The sequence below is a fragment of the Coffea arabica genome, chromosome 10c, assembly GCF_036785885.1.
Source record: "Coffea arabica cultivar ET-39 chromosome 10c, Coffea Arabica ET-39 HiFi, whole genome shotgun sequence".
Classification (NCBI taxonomy): Eukaryota; Viridiplantae; Streptophyta; class Magnoliopsida; order Gentianales; family Rubiaceae; genus Coffea; species Coffea arabica.
The window spans coordinates 27372231-27381200 of NC_092329.1; the positions used below are offsets into that span (position 1 = coordinate 27372231).

Here is an 8970-nt window from a genome sequence, read left to right on the forward strand (position 1 = left end):
TCCATTAAGAAACCAGAAAATGCATTTGCGAATCAGTCCCTGGATTTTTCCTTAACTATACTGTGGCCCCAGAAGCTTTCCATTTCTTTCAATTGGGTCCCTACTTAATTACAAATAGGCCCCTAAACTTTATTTTTCCTTAATTTTGACCTCAAAGCTTTGTTAATATTTGCAATCAAGTCCTTTCTTCTTTTTGACTTCTTAAAAGTGGGTTGTTTATATGATTTAATTGATTCAATTTCACATTTCATTTTATCTTTTGTGATTATTTCTTGATTAAAGTGATGCCTTGACTCATTTATTATTTTGGAGGATAAATAAGTGACTTCATCCCATTAGAGCTCCATTTCAAGGGAGGTATAACTTTTTTTATCTTTTTATCTCTCTCCTATGTGATCCAACGTGCTAAGTGAGAATTGCATGCCTACTTTACTTGCTTTCCTTGTTTTTCCTTAATTTATTTCATTTACTTTTGCTTTTAATTAAGTTATTCTTTATGGGGTATGTGTACACCTCTTGGCTTGTAATAGTTAGGGATTTAATTACTTTATTCCTTTTCCCCCTTTTAGATTGTAGTAGGGTCTCCCTAATGTAATAGATAGGGCTTGGAGGAGCATTCAATGAAGACCTATCGAAGTCATGTGCCTAGCTAGCAAATGTAATAGTTAGGGCTTTAATTGTCTTATGTGTCTTGCATGCTTAGTTGCTACGTGTTAATTTGCTTTGTTAGGGCCTTGCATCTAGTCGAGCATGCTAAATGTTATGTGCTATGTGTTTATAGGTGTTTGGCATGTCTACTCGTTTTCCATAGCCTGAATGAATGTGATGGATGAATGTACGTTTCCACTAGTCCAACGCTAGTCGGAATTCATAGAATGGGCTAGTCCAACGCTAGACGCTTAGGGATTTCCCCTCGTTAGTACATGTTTGCATGTTCATTACATGTCATGCATTCTTTCTAGTTTTGTCATTTTGCATGCCCCTCGAACCCCTTTTCCCTCCATTTTAGGATTTTTGCATTTCATGCTAGTTATAGGGTTCATTTGCTTGAGAGTCCCCTTAAATATGGGATATAGACGAGTGTGACTTTTTCTAAGCCTTAGCACGCTTGTATTCCCTCTAAAAAAGGGCAAATTGAGTCACGATTTAGGTCTCCCCGTACCCAATATGTATGAATTCCCTAGGCTCATGCATTTTTAAATCCACTCTACCATTTTATACCCTCATCACACTTTCATTTTTCCTCCCATTTTGCACACGTGCACCTTTATGTTTCTTCACTTGCACACGAACACTTTTATCATCACTTGCACACATGCACTTCATATTATCATTTCACATACCGTACCTTGCCCAACTCACGTGCACATTTTCACTTATATATTATTGCATTTTATTACTTTTTCAAACTCATGTCCTCACATTGCATACATGCATTCCATTCATTTGCATCCCACTCGCATTATTCGTGACTTCTTCAAAGGATCGTTATTGGGCTTCACAATTAATGTGATTGGTACCACTCAACCTTTGAAGAGAAATTTCCCCCAATACCCCTAGGTGTAGGGTTTGCATTCATGTAGTGCATCCAAATGTAATAAATTCTTTGGTTAAAACAAGAAAATCTTTGATTAAATCATGCAACTAGCCTTGGCTAGGTCAAAGGGGTGCCTTGGATTTTATCCTTGCCTTCCCCTTTGTCAAATGTGACTCCCGAACCTTTTTCTTTGGTTTACGTAGACTAGGAGTCGTTTAAAAAGGGTTTTCTCATTACTTTTTCCTATTTTTCTTTAAAAATACATTTTTTAGGTGACTTGGTACACCTTAACTCATTACCAAGTGGCGACTCCGATTTTCTATTTCAAAAAACCCTTTTTAAACTATAATTTTGGGTCAAATCGTCGCATTTTCAAACCCCCATTTAGACCCATTTTCTTTTAAATCACAATTCATTTTTCAATCACAAAAAAAATACATTTTTTAAAACCATTTATTTATTTATTCAAAAAATGGGGCGCGACAGTCACATCACGGGATACCTATCAGCTTGCCACCCGCACGCGGGCATCCCCTACGGAGAGTTTCGCTTCGTGACTTTTCACGAACGAGAGGCTCGGGGCTTTTCCAGACGAAGGACTTAAAGTCCCAACTGTCGGCATATGGCTCTGATACCAACTGTGACGGCCCCACCTCCCCCTAAGGCGAACCAGAGGGTTCGGCGGGCCACCCGCTCAGCTCTCGCCGGGACTCATTCGTTCACTACAGTCCTCAAATAGATTACAATATAAATCTCAAATATTACATCAAATGTTCCAACATTTACATATCAAAAGTGAAGCGTCCACGCTTCCACTACGCCACTCTGATCCATGATCCCAATTCTTATACAAGAGGAATTCCACAACAATAAAATCCCAACAAGCCTTCCTTCGCCACGAGCCCTGTAGAGGGGAATAAAAAATTTTTGGGGTGAGCTAGAAGCTCAGCGAGTAACCATTAAAATCAGTAATCAAATCGGTTTCACAATAGTTCATTTCAATGATGTCATAAATCAAATGATAAGTCCAAAAACAATTACAACATTTACAATACATTAAAATGGAGTATCAATAATTCAAGGAACATTTACAATGGAAAGCGATAGTAACATTCATTAAAAGGATACGGGCTCACATGGAGCTATTCGTTTGTTCGTTCGTTCCCCTGACATTTCCCCTTATTCCTCCAATCGTTTGAAAATACATTTTTTGTAAGTAGAATCCCTCGTTCATCCCCTTTTCCGGACGTTGACCGGACTCCACCCATCCGACCATTGGCCGGACTCCACACATCCGGACGTAGCCGGACTACAAGGTAATACTCGAGTATACCAAATTCACCCAGGGTCACCATATCGCCCGACCGAGTCCGCTTCTGGCTCGAGTCGATCGGTAACAAAGGGCAGTGGCCAGTTCAGCCAAAAGGTTTACATCATGCGCAACTAACATTTAATCATTAATCATTGAAAATTCATATTTATTTAGGTCGAGTGTGATAAAGTACACACTCGCCTAGAAAACTCGTTTTAACAATCATCAAAAGCACTTAACACATTATAAATCAATAATAACAAGCCAATAAGTCAAGAAATACAGCAAACAAGGAACACTCATATGCAAGCACGCATGATATGCAAGAAAACAGTTCAAAAGTAACTTTGGAAACAGTTTAAAGGTAAATAATGCAGGAAAGCAGTTCAAAAGTAACTTTGGAAACAGTTCAAAAGTAAATAATGCAAGAAACATTTCACAAGTACTTTGAAAATAGTTTAGGGTCACTTACCTCCATGGCTCAGAAACCATCCATTATATATCATTGCCTTGCTCAAATCCAAGTCTTAGATCACAAACTCAATGCAAACAAGTCCTTTAAAAGTTCGGACAGCATTTCCCCTAAATTTGCTTACTTTTCCAGCCATCATGGCTTCATTATTTCCTCAGCCAGTCCCAAAGGTACACACACAACAACAAGTTCATCCAATAGTCATTCAGCAAGCTCCAAGTAGTACAAAGACAAGTCAAGCTAGGAAAAAGTCTGGAAATGAAAGTTAAGCTCAAAACCAGAAAAACAGGTTTTGACGTCATTTTGCGGTAATGGTACCAAAGGCACTACGATTGTCGGATGAAGGTACAAGACCCACCGTTTCGAAGATAAGAGATAAGGGTACAATATTGCAGAAGGTCACTCAACCCAGTTTTGAGTGTAACATGGTCAAAAATGCAAGATACTACACCAGAATCACAAAAACAGATTCACAGAATGCATTCTAGCGGAAACATCATAAATCAGTCTACCTAAGTCCAAATCCAGAAATTCCAAAACCAGCTGAAAGCTAAGAAACAGGGCTACATTTTATCAGAATACCTCAACAACCAATTCGTAAGCATTCCTGACCAAAACAACCAATTACAAAAGCAATTCCCAAATTCGGGTAAAACCAGGACAGCAAGGGGAATTCCATTTTTTCACAAGCTACGCTGCTCCGATTGACCTGAAATTTTGTAGGCATCTCTACAATATCATTCTCTAAAACTTTCATGTTTTAACCCAAGGCCAAATCATGTATTTTCAGGATCCAAAATGGAAAAACTACACGAAAACAGAATTCTGGGCGCGAAACAGGTTTCATGGACAGTCAAGGGTATTTCGGTCATTTCACATGCTACAGTGGTCGGATCAAGCTGAAATTTTTCAGGAAACTAGTTTATACCCTTGGCTACAACTTTCATGTTTTGGCCAAAATCTAATTCGGTAAGGATCATGGTGAAAAGCCACGATCAGATTGCGTGAAAAGACAACCCTGTTCACTGAACTCCTACCTAAACCAGTCTGGGTATTTCCGTCTTATCTCAGGCTACTCAGCTCGGATTGGGCTGAACATTTACAGGCAACTAGAAAACATCATTCTATACAACTTTCATGTTTTGTGCTAAGGCCAATTCGGCCTCTAACTAGGTGCTACAGTGCCGAGCAGAATTGGAAACAAAATGAAACCCTAATCTGAAATTCATGCATTCAAGTGTTAATCCTCCATAAAATCACATCTTTAACCAATACAAACCATTAATTTGACATCATCAAGACCAAAGAAGGAATCCATTAGCTACTCACCTTGGAACCTCAAGGAAGGAAGCAACTTAGCACCACTTTCTTCCAAACCACTTCACAACCAACCTCACAACCACTAAACTAAGGGTTTTTATGGAGAAATTGGAAGTTTAAACGGTTGATTTGCTAGATCCAAGCAAGAAATTGAAGAAACAAGTTGAGAGCTTTCTTTCCTTTGCTTGTAGAAAGAGAGAGTCGGCCAAGCAAGGTAAAATGAAGAAAATTAGGTCAAAATTAGCTTTAAGAAGATATAAATATCTTGGTCAAAAGTCCAAGGGTGAATTGGATGGTGACACTTGTCACCTTTGGGTTTAAATCTTATCTTTTGTCCCTCCAATGATAATCCATATAAGTAACATCCAATTATCTCTTAGCACATTGTAAAATAATATCATTTAATACAAAACTCCAACAAGTTATCAAAAATATATTGCATTTACCGCACTAGCGGGTCCCACGTTCAAAACGCACTTCAAAATTAACTTGGACTAACTTGTACTAGAAAAATGGTTGGAAAACTATATTCCCTTACAATAAATGTATAGGAAATTAATATATTGAAGAAAGGTACAAAATTATAGACAAGGAAACAAAATATTGTCTTGAAAATATAGAAAATTTTTCGGGTTTTCACACTCAATCTTTCGGGGCGTCACATAGCTAAGTGTTTATATGCTGAATTTGAGTACCCAACACCATGTTTAAACCAAGGGAAAATTTGATCTAAAGTATATTAGTTGCTGGAATTTCTTTTGTGATAGCCAAAGGTTGAGTTGGAATCTCAGCTTGGTTTTTTTTAAAATTTTTCCTTGAAACATGATGGATGGAAATGCCTGGAATATGTTGTTTTGGAGTTCTATAAGAAATATATGGATGGTTTGAATAAAAACATTTTGGTGTTAAAAGAGAAAAAGGAGGTTTTCACAAGTGAAAAATGAAATTTCAGATTTTCGGATGTCCCTGACCAGTCTCAGTGAAATGTTTATATCTTGGTGTAGGAAAATCCGTTTTAGGTGCCGTCAGTGGCATTTGAAACTAGAATCATAGGCCTTTGTTCTGTAGAAATTTCATATTTTTCTTCCATGTGTACTGCTGTCTGTGAATCCTCAAAGTAGACTGTTCCGTATTAATGTCCTGTTTCTTCATGAAACTGAATTTTTACTTGGATTGAACTTTTAGCTTATTTGTGGTTTGAATCCCTGATTGAATTGTGGTTGGAAGTGTTTGATGTTGTCAAGGGCTAATGATTGATGAAGCCCTTGGCCATTTAAATGATGTTATAAATATTAAAGAGTGATGGATTTTAATTGCTGGGATTTCTTGGAGGCCTTACCTTCATTTTTGATTTATTCAAGAGGTGATATGAACTTGCCAAAATCCAAGTGCTAATGATTGATGAAGCCTTGGTCATTTATTTTATTCTTGATTTGATATGAACCTATTGAAACCTAGGGCTAATGATTGACGAAGCCCTAGTGAGATTTCTATTGGAAATGTTGGTTTGTTATATTGATGGATCTGAAACATTACGTGCTTATAAATCGGAATCGTAGGAAATCCGTTTTGGTCCTGTGAACTTGAGAAAATCTCTAAAACAATCTATTTACATATATCTTCGCTCTAGTAGAGTGCGATAAAAATCTAGCACTGTATGTTAATGTTAGAAACGTCATGTAGGGATTTTCTCAACCTTGCCAACTCGATATTTCTTCCTTTAAGTTTAAACTAGCCTTATTACCTTTGGAAAATGATTTCTCTAGTTTCTAAAACTCTAGCCTTGTTTTACTCCTTTTCTTTCCTCTAAGAATTGTTCTTGGCTAGTTAACTATAGGAAAAGTTCCAAAATACGAGTTTTAATAATTTTAGTTAAAAGCATAGAAACTTGCTCGGCAAGAAACCTTATTTTTTTAGGTAAAATAGTTTTAGTGATAATTTTTGCAAGAACCATAGCTTTAAAGAAATTTTCAAATATATCTTTCTAGCTTTTTGATCTTAAGAGGTTGTCGACTTATTTCAAGAAAATAATACTAGTTACCTTTTATAAGGAAAAGTATCTCAAGGAAAACTATAAGAAACATTTTTACTACTTTTGTCAAGTTTCAACCTAAGTGGATTCTTAATTTTTCTAAGGGAAAGTAAACTAGTAGTATATCAGATATACCTCGATGTGTATAAGCTTAAAAACTGAATAGAAACTTATAGTTTCAAAATTTGGTATTCTAGGATATTGCGAGGACGCGGAATTCGATTCTCAATTTGACATCTGAACTTCACTCTTGGTGAGTGTCCCTGCTTGTTCTATGCTTACCTAGTTAAAGTGCTTTCTTGACTCGATATGTGATAATTTGCAAAACTGGTTTTTGATCCATCGAAGTGAGCTGTGTGTACTTTATCGCACTAGCCGTTCGAGTGGTGACTTGTGCAAAACATTTTTCTCATGAATCCTTGAATCTAAATGTAGTTGCGTCGTTGGGTGAATCCCTCGACTTCTGAATCCAACTACCATGAATCTAAATGTAGTTACGTCGTTAGGTGAATCTCTCGACGCATGAATCTAACTACAATAATGTCGTTGGGTGAATCCCTCGACCAATCATCTACGGGTATATCTCGAGTATACTGCGTCCTTAGTCGGTGAGCGGGCCCGGGACAGGGGTATGAATAGTGACGGGTTAGGTATCAAAATGAGACGCTCTACATGGATTATAAGTAGTGAGAGTTGACGGAGGGTCAACTACGATAAATGGTGATCAAGCGAGGAAAATGGCTCCTGAGAGCCCCTGTATCCTACCTTGTGCTGTTATACATTTTCCTAACTGTTTAAATTTTGCTAAGTTATTAACCGCTGTTTGATATTATGTGATTGCATGTTTTGGGGCACCACTGAACTTTAGCTCACCCCACGTTTATTGTTTTCCTTAACAGGTTCCGGGAATTGAAAGCTTGGATACTTATTTATGTTTTCCTTTTGAAATGTATTCGGATACTGTGACTTATTTTGTGGGCTGTAATGCGTTAATTGGGATAATGTACTTTCCTTTTGGATTGCCACTTGAAGCTGGAAAATGTGTAAACCCTAATTTGATTGCTTGGCTTGTAAGTTTGTATTAGGGATTTATGTATTTATCTATCCGGATTGGTACGACTTTATACCTTGGTACGTAGCACGTGGGGCGTTTAAGAGCCTCAATTGGCTATTTATATCACTGTTATCTCTGAAGTTAATGTGGTTTTAGTGATGATATTATTCGGGGAAATTTGTTTTGTAATAGATTAGGTTATTATTCGAAAGGATTTGGGTTAGAATGCTTGCGTGAGTCCTGGCGAGAGTTGGGCAGACGGCCCGTCAACCCTTTGGTTCGCTTTAGGGGGAAGTGGGGTCGCCACATGGATAGGCAAAAGTCAACCTACATGAACATCGAGGGTATCTATCAGAGGGCGAGTGGTGCACTCGATCCCCTCCACCAAGAGCTCGGTAGTAAATAGGCCTAAGACACTCTACATGTGCATTAGCATAGCCATTCCCATTAGCTGCAGGGGTCCCATCTCCATTATCCATCCCTGCGAAACAATCACACCTTTCAGGTTAGAAACTTAGTCACTAGTTCGCTTGGATTCGCTTAAGGTATGACTAACTTAGACACTAACTTGCTCACAGATCACTTAGACTATGACGTAGTCATCCTGTCTGTGAGAACCCTGAGAATGCATTCATAAATAAATAACATTTCGTATTTCATTTGCATTTCCTTTACTTTTATTTACTTATTTACTTCTAGCATTTCTTTTGTTTTTGGATTTCAGTTAAGAATGTAAAAATAGTGTATGTGAAGTAATCTAATTTCCCTAAGATAGGAAATTTCTTAGCTTGCTGGGCTAATTTAATATCTTAGAACTAAGATTAAATCTTTCGTTTTATCATGAATAGTAGAATCTTAATTTCCTCGACTCAAACATATTAAGGACACTCGAATCGATAACCTTAATCCCTTAAAATAAATTCAAATCAGTACTAACGTTAAATGTTAGATTTATTTAACTAGGTCAAACTTGATTTTAATAAGTTAATTAATAAGGTAAGAGTGTTAGGATCCTCAATATTAAACCATAACTGATAAATATTCGATAAAAAGTGGCTTAAGTGTACTATCGTGTTTTTAGGCTTTCGAATCCTACTTGAGGATAATCGTTGGAATTAAGATTAAAATTTAGAGTTTAGACGAGGTTAGGGAGCAGGGTGAAAAGACCAAAATGCCCCTCACGATCCACAAAATCTCCACTCCACCACAACCTCATCATGCACGGCCAAACACTCCCTCGTAC

General features: G+C 37.4%; 1 long non-coding RNA gene across 1 annotated transcript; it reads left to right on the forward strand.

The window, feature by feature from the left end:
* Nucleotides 1–324: 324 nt before the first annotated feature.
* LOC140016085 (uncharacterized) lies at nt 325–7814 on the forward strand. Its single transcript, XR_011822430.1, has 2 exons — nt 325–357; nt 7573–7814. It is a non-coding gene; the product is annotated as an uncharacterized lncRNA (long non-coding RNA).
* Nucleotides 7815–8970: the final 1156 nt, after the last annotated feature.